This window comes from Chiloscyllium plagiosum, chromosome 40 (assembly GCF_004010195.1).
Source record: "Chiloscyllium plagiosum isolate BGI_BamShark_2017 chromosome 40, ASM401019v2, whole genome shotgun sequence".
Taxonomy (NCBI): Eukaryota; Metazoa; Chordata; class Chondrichthyes; order Orectolobiformes; family Hemiscylliidae; genus Chiloscyllium; species Chiloscyllium plagiosum.
The window spans coordinates 20,727,466-20,740,959 of record NC_057749.1 but is presented as its reverse complement, the minus strand read 5'-3'; the positions used below and the strand labels follow the sequence as shown (position 1 = coordinate 20,740,959).

The 13,494-nt window shown below is 40.5% G+C and overlaps 1 protein-coding gene across 5 annotated transcripts in view; it reads left to right on the top strand.

Annotated features, from left to right (window-relative positions):
• znf592 (zinc finger protein 592) overlaps nucleotides 1-13,494 on the top strand; it is a 198,980-nt gene that overhangs the window by 53,036 nt on the left and 132,450 nt on the right. Inside the window, exon 2 of one of the 5 annotated variants that reach the window (XM_043680571.1) lies at nucleotides 4,171-4,380. The exons of 3 other annotated variants lie outside the window; for them this stretch is intronic. The gene's annotated coding sequence lies outside the window, so the exon portion shown is untranslated. Of the gene's footprint in view, nucleotides 1-4,170; nucleotides 4,381-10,194; nucleotides 10,206-13,494 lie in introns of those variants that run through there. One more of the 5 variants, XM_043680573.1, reaches the window with a different exon arrangement.

The window sequence follows — 13,494 nt, the reverse complement described above, 5'->3', positions numbered from 1 at the left end:
CAGTGAGCCTGGAGCATGGAGAGATAAGCTAGGCTCACTGCCTTTATTCCTGATGAAGGGCTTTTGCCCGAAACGTTGATTTCGAAGCTCCTTGGATGCTGCCTGAACTGCTGTGCTCTTCCAGCACCACTAATCCAGAATCTGGTTTCCAGCATCTGCAGTCATTGTTTTTACCTCCTTAATAATATGCTTGCCATATGATCCAGAGCTAGTGACTATCTTCTTGGTTTAAGGTGGCTCCAAGGTGTCATGCAAATGAAAAATCGGAACCAAATTCATTCTCTGTGATTTGCTTTCTAATCCAATATCTGAAGTCAGCAGGTCAGCATAAAACCAGAATGCTGTTGAGAATTTAACAAACCAACATGGCACAACAGTGAACCAAGTTGTAAATCTGTCATTCAGTGCTGGAACCTCCGATTCAAGTGCCTTGGGAACTAGCAAGACAGCAGGTTTCACTGGTTAAACTCCCAACAGTACCTGAGGCATGGTTAGACCTCAAGACTATGCATAGGTAAACTCAATTTAATTAAGTCAGATGAGTCCCTTTGGGAAGAATGTGAGTTTTCCCTCAAGGGGGAGACAAAATCCCTATAGATTTTCCAATAACTACTTTTTGACTGAAGACAACAAATGTTGGAGATCACAGCGAGTCAGGCAGCATCCACGGAGAGAAAGCAAGCTAATAATTCGAGTCTAGATGACTCTTCATCAGAGCTGAAGTAAAATGTAGAAGGGACAGCATTTGCAAATTTGGGAAATGAGGGGGGTAAAGGACGGCGATGGGATTAGAGGGTGTAGGGTGACAATGAAGAAAAGATGTTGATAATTCAGTTTAAGTGTTCAGAGTGTGAGAATGGCACAACAATGGTATGCCTCCTGCCAGACTTGAAAGGATAGTAAGTGCGATGAGGGGGTGTAGGGAACACGTTGGGTGTGGGAGGACAAGATAACAAGCTAAAAGAAAGGGTGGAAATGTTCACGATTTAAAGTTGTTGAACTTAATATTAAGTTAGCCACAGATGAGGTGCTGGAATACTAGAGGTTGGCTAACATGGTGTCATTACTTTTAAAAAGGTGGTCAGGAAAAACCGATGAGCCTGACATCAGTGGTGGGCAAGTTGTTGGAGGAAATCCTGAGGGACAGGATTTACGTATATTTGGACAAGCAAGGACTGATTAGGGATAGTCGACATAACGTTGTGTGTGGGAAATCATGTCTCACTAACTGGATTGAGTTTTTTAAAGAAATAACAAAGAGAATTGGTGAGGGCAGAGCGGTGGACATTTTCTATATGGACTTCAGAAAGGTGTTTGACAAGGTTCCTCATGGTAGACTGGTTAGCGAGGTTAGAGCACATGGAATAGAGGGAGAACTGTGGAGTGCCACAAGGATCTGTGCTGACTGCCTTGCTTTTCATCATTTATGTAGACAATTTGGATATGAATGTGGAAGTTATAGTTAGTAAATTTGCAGATGACATCAAAATTGGAGGTGTAGTGGACAGCGAAGAAGGTTACCTCAATGTACAACAGGATCTTGATCAGGTGGGCCAATGGGCCGAGGAGTGGCAGATGGAGTTTTATTTAGATAAATGCGAGGTACTGCATTTTGGAAAGGCAAATCAGCGCAGGGCTTATACACTTAATGGTAATGTCCTGGGTAATGTTGCTGAACAAAGAGAGCTTGGAGTACAGGTTCATATTTCCTTCAAAGTTGGAGTTTTAGGTAAATAGGATAGCAAAGGCATTCAGTCTGTTTTCCTTTATTGGTCAGAGCACTGAGTATAGGAGTTTGGAGGTCATGTTGGGTCTGTACAGGACATTGGTTTGGCCACTTTTGGAATATTGTGTGCAATTCTGGTCTGTATCCTATGGGGAGGATGTTATGAAATTTGAAAGGGTTCAGAAAAGATTTACAAGGATGTTGCCAGGGTTGGAAAGTTTGAGCTAGAGGCAGAGGCTAAATAGGCTGGGGCTGTTTTCCCTGGAGCGTTGGAGGTTGAGGGGGTGACCTTTTAGGGATTTATAAAATCATGAAGGGCATGGATAGGATAAATAGACAATGCCTTTTCCTTAGGGTGGGGGAGTCCAGGACTGGAGGGCACAGGTTTAGGTACGAGGAGAAAGGTTTAAAAGGGACGTAAGAGGGAACTTTTTCATGCAAAGGGTGATGGAGTGTATGGAATGAGCTGCCAGAGGAAGTGGTGGAAGCTGGTATATTACAACATTTTAAAAGGCATCTGGATAGGTACATGAATAAGAAGAGTTTAGAGGGATATGAGCCAAATACTGGTAAATGGGACTAGATTAATTTAGGATTTCTGGTTGGCATGAATGAGTTGGACCGAAAAGTATGTTTCTGTGCTGTACATCTCTCTGACTCCAAGTTCAGAAGGCTGTAAAGTGGCTAGTCTGAAGATGAGATGTTGGTTCCTCCAGTTTGCGCTGTGATTCACTGGGACACTGCAACATGCTGAGGGCAGACATGTGGGCATGCGAGCAGGGCACTTTAAAATGGATGGCTACAGGGAGGTCAGGTCATGTGCACAGATTAACTGTTCCGCTAAGCAGTCACCCATTCTGTATTTGGTTTCTCCAGTGTAGAGTAGGCACACTGGGTGCAGTGAATACAATACTTAAGTTTGGAGGAGGTGCAGGTGAAATGTTGCTTCACCTGGAAAGACTGTTTATGCCCTTGAATAGTGAGCAGGGAGGTGAAGAGGCAGATGTTGCACCTTTTGCATTTATATGAGAAGGTGCTGTGGAAAGGGGGAGATGTGTTGGTGGTTTTGGTATGGACTCGGATCTCCCAAAGGGAACAATCCCCATGAAATGCAGACGAGGAGTGAGGGGAAGAGATGTTTTGTAGTGGTATTCTGCTAGAGTTGTCTGAAATGGTGGAGAATGATCCTTTGAATGCGGAGGCTGGTGGGATGAAAAGTGAGGACAAGGGGGACTCAATCATGCTGTTGTGAGTGGTGGGAAGGGCAAGGGTGGAAGCACGGGTGATAGGTCAGATGGGGTTGAGGACCCTGTCAACTACAGTAGGTGGGAAACCGCGGTCATGGAAGAAGCAGTGTATGTCAGCAGCACTGTTTTGGAAGGTGGCATCATCTGAACAGAAACTGGGAGAATGGGATGGAGGTTCTTGCAGGACATGGGTGTGACAAGCTGTAGTGAAGGTAACTATTGGAGTCAGTGGCTTTGTAGTGGATGGCAATGGACAGTTTATTCCTTGAAATGGCAACAGAGAGAACAAGAAAAGGAAGGGAAGTGTCGGAAATGGACAATGTGAAAGTTATAGAGGGGTGGAAATTGGAGGAAAAATAAATGACGTTTTCAAGGTCCTGGCAGAAACGTGAAGCAGCACCAAAGCAGTTGTCAATGTACCGACAAAAAGGGTTGTGGGAAGGGGCCAGTATGACTGGAACAAGGATTGTCCTGCATACCCCATAAAGAGGTAGCCATAACTAGGACCCACGCAAGTGCCCATAGCCACTACTTTGATTTATAACTACTTTTTGATATTTATTAACATGTTGATTGAATCCTTTACCTGGAGAAAGTGAGGTCTGCAGATGCTGGAGATCAAAGTTGGAACTTTATTGCTGGAACAGCACAGCAGGTCAGGCAGCATCCAGGGAACAGGAGATTCGACGTTTCGGGCACAGGCCGAAGAAGGGCCTGTGCCCGAAACGTCGAATCTCCTGTTCCCTGGATGCTGCCTGACCTGCTGTGCTGTTCCAGCAATAAAGTTTCAAACTTGAATCCTTTACCTGTTGATCACCTGACTGAGCAAGTTTACTGACCAAAAAAACATTATTTGGATGAAAACTAATTGGGCTTCATTAATATATGGTACTGGAGTGATGCTTCAAGAAACCCATCTGCGGAAGGCTGATTCATGACTTGGAGCTTGCTCATGATGCTGCTTACATTAACTTGAGTGGGGACATCATAACATTATTCTATCTAAAATTTTAAACTTTTTAAATTTTTCAAGGATATTGACAATCTTAGCAGGAAATTACTTCTATTAATTAGTTCCTAAAGTAAGTTAAAGTCAAGAAAGCCTGAAATTAGTGTCATATAGGTTTACAGCATTTGGCCCATTGAGTCTATCCTGATCAAAAACAAGCACCAAATTATTTTCCTTATGTTTTCCAGCAGTTGGGCCATAGCCTTGTAAGCCTCAACCACCCTTCCAGGCAATGAGTTCCAGATACCCACCACTCCGTGGATGGAAAAGAAATTCTCACATCCTTCTTAATCTCCTGGTCCCCTACTTTAAATTTATTCCCCTGGCCATTGATCCCTTCATCAAGGAGGAACATTCCTTCCTGTACATCCCCACCTCCGGGACATCTCTGCTTCAAGGTAAATGATCCTGGTCTAACTAATCTCATTTTTTTAAACTAAAACTCTTGTAAATCCCCTCTGCATCCTCTCCAGTGTGATTGCCCACCACATGTAATATGGATTCCAGAACTACACATAGTCATGACCTAGACAACATTTTATACAATTCCAGCATAACCTCCTTGCTCTTAAAATATATACCTTGGCTAATAAAGGCAACTGTCACATATGACTTATGAGCCACTTTGTCTACCTGTCCCATGACCCTAAGGGACTGGTGCACATCAAGAGCTCTCTGATTCTTGGTCCTTTGCAGTTTTTTCCCTTGCCTTGTTTATCCTGCTCCAGTGCAAAACCTTACACTTGTCCATATTGAATTCCATTTGATTTTTTGTATTTGCTTCCAAGTTGTTTTTAAGTAACTAACCTCCTGTGGTATTGGTTGCTATGAATCAAAGGATATATAAGAGAAGTGTAGTTATTATACTGCGTAATGTACAAGGCATTGTATGTCATGGCTCTAAGTCAGAAGTTTGTGTTTTGAAATCCCATTTCAGATTTTGGACACCTATCTTTGGCTGCCATTTCATTTCATGTAACATGAGGGTATGTTACATTGTTGGAGTTCAGGAAATGTCCTCAATGAGATGTCAAACAATGATTCCTTCTGTTCCAGTGCCACTACATAGAGCAAATTCTTCCTTTACTCTGCAATTGTTCTTCTTTAGTGACAGTTGAACTACGAGCTCCTGATGCAGAGGACTTTTTTCCAAACAAACAGCTAGCAACTACACTACCATCTTTATGGTTTGGACAGATTTACTGCAGGTTGTCACTGGTGTCCAGTACTGGTTGCCATCCATTCTCATAACTTCAGTATGATAGGAGGCTCCACCTCCCTCACATTTTCTGCCCTTGTGTTTGTACTTCTCTTTGCCTGTCTCCTTCATCTTCCCATTTTTTAAGTGTTTCCTTCCCTCTGTCTAACTGTGTGTACGTGATTATATACTCCTGTGATCTGTTTCCGCATTATTCCTGTTAAAGCTCAGGATACAAAACTATGGCACTAGCCAATAGGTAGCAAGTTGAAGGTAGATACTGCAGGAGGCTGTGCAAGAAAGAAAATGGGTGATTGGGAGTTGGTCTTCAGGTCAGAAAGAAGCAAAGAAGCAAAAGCAAGCTTAATGTTTAGGTTTAATGTACATGATGAGCAGGAACTGGTATTTATTGGGCTTCCTGTGGCTAGCCCGGGCTTTAAGAGTGGAATGAACAAGCGTGGACTTGACTTGAGAAGATGGTGGTTGGAAGTAAGGCTGCGATTGACTATCTTTTCAGAAGCAAGAAGCAAACAAGATGAAGTTCAGTCTATTGGGTGGTGGATATAATTGCTGTATTGCGCTAGAGTTAATGTAAAGATCAGAAAACCCTGTAAGATTTCTGGAACATTGCCTATTTAGGTTTAATTGGAATTCTTTAATTAATTGAAAGATTTGAATTTAGTTAGCAACATTCAATTGTGTATTTGTGGTTTTCATGTCAAATTAGCCATGATATGTTACTGGCATGCAAAGTAATAGCAATATAACACTGAACAGAAACTGATGTGCAACATTGTGTCAATGTGGAAAATGTACAGCACACTGGTCTTGCTTAGGCAGAAATTAGTGTTGCCATCATTTTTGGGTATGAGTAAATGTCAAATATATATAAGGAACCCTAAGAGAGCCCTCCTTGTGATGCATTTCTGGGTTACCAGAAATGAGATGAAGCTGAGAGTACTTGATCTATGCAAAAATAGAACTAGTGCAAAACAAATTTCAGATGAGGATTTGCTTTAAAAGCATTACATAAGTGAAAGCATCAGATTCGAGTATATGTAGAATATATAAATTCAAGTGAAGAATTTTTAAAAGTACACCTAAAAAGGTAAAATCGCCATAGTCTTACCACACCATAGGGCTGCTCACTCATCAGAGAGAGACGACTAGATCATATTGATGAAGAAAGAAATGTTCCAAGACAGTGAGATATAGGGTATAGTCAAATTAGCATTAATACTATGTTGGAAACTAGGTATTGAAATTAGATCAAATAAATAAACTAACAAAATGGAATATATGTAATTTATATAATTCATGCATGTACTGGGGGAGGTACTGGGAATTCGATTCTCTATTCCTTTGGCACAAATCTAGCACGCTACTTTGTGAGGGATCAGGAGTTTGGAGACCAAGTAGTCTGTCATCAGTTCAGTGAGTGTTCTGGAATAAAAAATTGAGAACAAGGAAAGGAAAATACTTGTATAATGTTTTGAAGAACTGCGAACCAAACCGTAGGTTTCCTCCGGGTGCTCCGGTTTCCTCCCACAATCCAAAAATGTGCAGGTTAGGTGAATTGGCCACGCTAAGTTGCTCGTACTGTTAGATGAAGGGGTAAATATAGGGGAATGGGTCTGGGTGGGGTGCACTTCGGCGGCCAGTGCAGACTTGTTGGGCCGAAGGGCCTGTTTCCACACTGTAATCTAATCTAATCTAATCTAATCACAGCATTTTACAGCCAATGAATAATTTTGAAAAATAATTCTGAAATGCAGAGGAAATTAAACTGATGCATTTGGTTAGGAAGAATGAGAAAGGCCAAGGAAATTGAAACTTATGGGACAGGCAGAAAAGTGAAGCTAAGGTCATTAATTGACCTTTTTCAATAATACGGCAGGAACGATAGGCTGACTGGTCCACACTTTATTATCTTATGATGTACTTTTGAAATATAGTCATTTGTGTAATGTAAGAAATACAACAGCCAGTTTGCCCACAGCACACTCCCACAAATGTCAATGATTGGTAATTACTTTTGTGATGTTCATAAATATTAATTAAGACATCAGGGATAACTCCTTGTTCTTCAAAATAATGCCAGTTTTTTTTTTACAACTACTTGAGAGAGCAGATATCGCTTCAGCCAAGGATTTAAAGCAGTGGAAAACTTTGGGAGAAATAAGCTTATTCGTTAGGAAAACCGTACCAGAGAAAACAAGTTAATAAGATGCATAGTGCCTCACAGCGCCAGGGTCCCAGGTTCGGTTCCAGCCTCGGGCGACTGTCTGTGTGGAGTTTGCACATTCTCCCCATGTCTGCGTGGGTTTCCTCCGGGTACTCCGGTTTCCGCCAACATTCCAAAGATGTGCAGGTCAGGTGAATTGGCTATGCTAAATTGTCCATAGTTGTTAGGTGTATTAGTCAAAGGAGGGTGGGTTACTCTTCGGAAGGTCGGTGTGGACTTGTTGGGCCGAAGGGCCTGTTTCCACACTGTGGGGAATCTAACCTAATCAAGATTAGTTGATGTGGGTTAGATTATGAATGTGGAATATTGGGGTATGTAGTGTGGAATCGTGCAGGGTTTAATTTAGAGATTGATATTTTTAAGACATTACCTGGAAGAGGGTATCAGTAGTGTCACCTCAAAGACTGGAGATGACACAGTAGCAGGAGTTGAAGATGGAGAAGTTGAACTGATGGATTAATAAATTGACAGCTGTAGTAGATAAAGGCAGTAGAAATGGCAAAGGCAGAAAGATTATTAAATTAGTGAGAAATTGCTGAACAAGATGGATCAGGACCACATCATTTGTATCGTAGCAAATTAAGTAAATATTTGGTCTGTCAATAAATACAAAAAGAGGAATGCAGAGAAGATCAAAGAAAGAAAGTGACTATTGTGAAGAGTTAGCCTGAAGATCTGTTGCCAGGTTTCCTAGTTTTGCTTCAAAGCACTGAAAGGAGTATCATGCCAGATAGACCAGTAAGCAGAGAAAGTAACAACAGGGAGACTGGTATGTTGTTGCTTTTCTGAAACTAGTGATGGTGGGAAGACCTGTTAAATAAATCTTGTGTAGAGCACACACATCCTGTTCGCAAACCTTACTTCTGCAGTATTAATTAATGTTAGTATTCCCTCTCATAAATTGCCAAGTTAGTTGTCAACCCATCAATGTAGTTGTGGACTCTTGCACAAGGCAACTCCAGAGCAAGATTCTTAAGAAGTTCTCCCAACACCATTGTCACCTTGTACATTATGTTGAAATTAAATTCATCACCTAACTTTAGATAACATTACAGTCAATTTACAGTCAATATTTGAAGCATGCTGCATAAGGTTGTTGCTCCCATTGACAACTGCACCGGAAAAGGCCTGCTGCACTTGCACAGACATCCTGCTGTCCTGTTTCAACAGCATAATAAATCAGCTATGTTCACCACATAGCACAACGATTGTAGCTGATGAAAAATTATAGTCTGTTTCCTCTTTGAGTATCACACATAGTTGAATAAAGCTAGGTTACAAGATGCCACCCGTCATGTGCCTGTTTTATAATCAAATACTTTGTTTGATGCAGCATGTATAATGGGTAATCTAGTTCTCTAGACTTGAAATAAAAATAATCTTGACAGTATATTATAATTTATTAACTCAAATCCTCTTAACTTGAGTTGTCAGGCCCTATTATTAGATGGTAATATATTCCCTTTTTTCTCTTCAGAATAATATATAAAATAATAAAAACAGAACAAAAATGTGATATGAAAACATTGTGCAAGATGATAATATATTGTAATCGCACAATTAATGTATATTAAAGTCCCAACTATCCTTTATCCAGTATTTCAAATATTTTCGTGAAATTTACTCCTTTTCACAAAACAATTAGGTGGACGACTGCTACTATCCATCCATTTCAATTTGGAGACCTGTCCATTCTCCATTATCAGGTTTAAAGCTGTACTACCAATGTTCAATTTTCTATAATTTGGACAGTTTGTTGAAAGTACAGTATACCACACTGGCTTCTTACTGAAGAAGTACTTAATGGGTGTTATCGCTGAATTTCTTTAAAATTCCGTACGATATTTTCACTAAGAAAGATGTCATAACTACCACTTCTACAGAAACAACACTTTCTACTGTTAAGGCAGTTTTAAAAAAATTCATTACTTTTCTGATCTATTTAGCTTCACAACCTCAAGAGCAATATTTTGGGCAAATTGTATCAGGAACAGTATCAGTGCGGAGCAATTCTTGAAGTGTGTATACAGTGGTTTTCTAGAACAATACATTAAGGAACCAAATAGAGCACAGGCCATCCAAGATTGGATATCGTGTGATGAAAAAGGAGTGGTTGGCATCTGGGCTGTGTGAAGCCCCTGGGAATAATTGACGATAATATGACAAAATTTTTCATTAAGATGTAAAGTGAGAAAGTTGATTTTGAGTCTAAAGCCTTGTGTGTAAATAAAGAAAGCTACACTGATATGAGGTGTTAGTTGTGATAAATTGGTGGACATCATTTAAAGGGGTGATGGTAGCTAGGCAATGGCAAACATTTACAGAATTCATGAAAGAACTGCAACAATTGTTCATTCCTGTCCAGCACAAAATAAAACAGGAAAGGGGCCTGGAAATGGTCAACAAGGGGAATTAGAAGTTGTATTCAAGCTAAAGAAGGGGCATACAAATTGACAAAAAAAAGCAGCAGACCTGAGGGTTGAGAGCAGTTTATATTTCTGAAGAAGGACAATGGGATTGATCAAGAAGGGGAAAACAGAGTACAAGAGTAAACATGCAGGGAACATTCAAACTGATTTGTGAAAGCTGCTATAGATATGTGAAGAGAAAAAAGATTAGTGAAGACAAATATATGTCCCTAACTGTGAGAAACAGAGACCAACTAAACATATTTTGATTCTGCCTTCACAAGAAGGGCACAAATAACAGCCCAAACATTTTGGGAAACGCACTCCAGTGAGAGAGAGGAACTGAAAGAAAGCAATATTAGGAGCAAAATGGTGTTGGAGAAATTGATTGGATTAAAAACTGATAAATCAACCAGGGCCTGATATTCTACATCCCAGGGTATTTATGGAAATGAATTGAGAAATAGTGAATGCATTGGTGGTGACCTTTCAAGATTGTGTCAATTCTGGTTTTCTTAAAAAAACAGTTCCCATTGGATAGGAAGGTAGCTAATGTAACTCCAGTCTTCAGACAGGAAAGTAAAGAGAAAACAGAATTATAAACCAGTTAGCCTGACATCAGGAGCAGTAATGCTACTGTCCATTATAAAAGAATTAATAGCAAATCATTTGGAAAACAGTGACAGGATATTGAGAGACCAATGGGCAATCATGTTTGGCAAATCTACTGGAATTTTTCAATAATCTAACTCGTAGAGTTGATGAGAGGAGTCAGTGGATGTGGTTTACCTGCATTTTTAGAAGATTTTTGATCAGTTTCACCATGAGATTGTTCCTGATGAAGGGCTTTTGCCCGAAACGTCGATTTTCCTGCTCCTCGGATGCTGCCTGAACTGCTGTGCTTTTCCAGCACCATTCTAATCCAGAATCTGGTTTCCAGCATCTACAGTCATTGTTTTTACCTTCACCATGAGATTAGCCTGGGATTGGGACTGACATGGGTTGAGAACTGGTTGGCAGACAGGCGACAATGAATGGGAGTAAACTGACTTTTTTTCCCCAAGTGGCAGGAGCGTGGGATTGGACTTCAGCTATTCACAGTACATATTGATTTAGATGAGGGAACTAAGTGTCTACCGCCACTTTTGCTGATGACTGTGAAGAAGAATAATTTGGATAAATGTGATGTTAACTACTTTGATAGCAAGACCAGGCAGGCAGATCATTTTCCAAATGGTGATAGATTGGGAAATGGGGAGGTGCATTGAGACTCGGGTATACTTGCATACCAGTCATTGAAAGTAAGCATACAGGGTCAACAAGTGCTGAAGAAGGCAGATGGTAAGTTGGCCTTCATAGAGAGAGGATTTGAGTACAAGAACAGGGATGTATTAATGCAATTTTACATGACCTTGAAAAGACCTGGAGTATTATGCGTATAATTGGTTTATCAGGCTGATTCCTTGGATGGCAAGATTGACATAGAAGCAAGATTGGATCACTTAGGACTACGAGGAGAAAGTGAGGTCTGCAGATGCTGGAGATCAGAGCTGAAAATGTGTTGCTGGAACAGTGCAGCAGGTCAGGCAGCGTCCAGGGAACAGGAGAATCGACGTTTCGGGCATAAGCCCTTCTTCAGGAATCACTTAGGACTACATTCACTGGAGTTTAGAAGAATGGCGGGGCTTACTGGAGTAGTGACGGATCTCATAGAAATCTACAAAATTCCAACAGCACTGGACAGGGTGTATGCTGGAAGGATGGTCCCGATGACCAGGGAGTCAAGAGCCAGGGGTCACAGTCTAAGCATATGAGATAGGCCATTTAGAAGAGAAGAAATTTCTTCATCCAGACAATGATGAGTTGGTAGAATTTTTTACCACAGAAACTGCAAGAGCCAGAACATTGAATTTTTCAAGAAATTGTTAGAAATTGTTCTTCAGGCTACAGGAATCAAAGGGTTTGTAAAGAAAGTAGGAGCAGGGTACTGAGCTGGATGCTTAGCCATGATCATATTGAATGATGGAACAGGCTTGATTGACTGAATAATCTACTCCTGCTCTTATCTTCTGTGTTTCTGTGTTTACCTCACTCTGCCCAAAACAGAAATTATAAATCCTCCTGCACCTACAAGGCCATCATGGAAAATTGCTTAAGCAGCATTACTAAAAGCAAAACATTCATGTTTCTGGCATCAGCTACTGTTAAAAGTACAGTTTTTAATTTTTTTCGGTATTTTATTTACATAAATCTTCCTCCTTGGGATATATAATAATACTGTATTCTAAGACCTCAGAACTTGCATCTGGTCTTGTTTGGTTGCCTAGCCAATTCAGCAAGAGTTTGCAGTTCTTCTCTTTCAGTTTTGAAAGCCCCTTCATCTTTTCATGAGGCTTTACTTTAACTAGCTACAATGGGGCTGACATTTTCTAAATAATATTGCTGATGAGATGCAAAGTGACACTCTGCCCAGTTTGTCTAAGCATCAGTTCAGTGTACTTAAAAAACCCCTGAAGCCTGACTTCTAATTTTGAATTTTGCTTCAAAATTTCGAATTCACTGCTCCCACACCGCAAAAACAAACACCTACTTATATCATAAGTATGCCTGTAAAGTGTTCCCCATGGTACCTGTAAAACATGACAGTATCTGCCTTCAACTGGAGATAGTTCAACTTTAAGATAGACCTTACTGAGAAGTACAAGATTTTAGAGGCGTCCATCATTTTGGCCGTATACACATTTAATTAACTTTCGCATATTCCAACTGTATTTGGTGTCTCTTTGAGGGTGATTAAATACTTCCTTTTTTTTAGTTGATCTCCTTAAAAAATGCAATATTAATATTAATTTTTTTGTTAACAAGGCACTGAAAATCTTCAAATTATTTTTCATTCCAGAGATGAAACTACTCTTATAGCTTGATTCCCAGATTTTCCTCAAAGCTTTATGCTGCTAACCTTGCTTGAGCTTTTTAAACCCAATCAGGTGACACATTTTCCATGCACATCCATCTGTGTGATAGTTGGTTGTTCAATATCTGCCACAACTGTGTAGATCCCAAATTCTCTCCAGCTTTGTGATTATTCAGCAATCTGCTGAATATTGTGATTATTCTTGGCAGTGTGGAGGAACAGAGGGATCTGGGTGTGCATTAACATAGATCCCTCAAAGTTGCCACCCAAGTGGATAGGGTTGTTAAGAAAGCATATGGTGTTTTGGCTTTCATTAACAGGGGGATTGAGTTTAAGAGCCGCAAGGTTTTACTACAGCTCTACAAGTTCCTGGTGAGACCACACTTGGAATATTGTGTCCAGTTCTGGTCGCCCTACTATAGGCAAGATACAGAGGCTTTGGAAATGGTGTAAAGAAGATTTACCAGGATGCTGCCTGGACTGGAGGGCTTGCCTTATGAAGAAAGGTTGACTAAGCTTGGACTTTTCTCTCTGGAGAGAAGGAGGAAGAGAGGAGACCTGATCGAGGTATATAAGATAATGAGTGGAATAGATAGAGTCAATAGCCAGAGACTTTTCCCCAGGGCAGGATTGACTGGTACGAGGAGTCATAATTTGAAGATATTAGGAGGAAGGTATAAAGGAGACGTCAGAAGTAGGTTCTTTACACAGAGAGTTGTGAATGCATGGAATGCGTTGCCAGCTGTG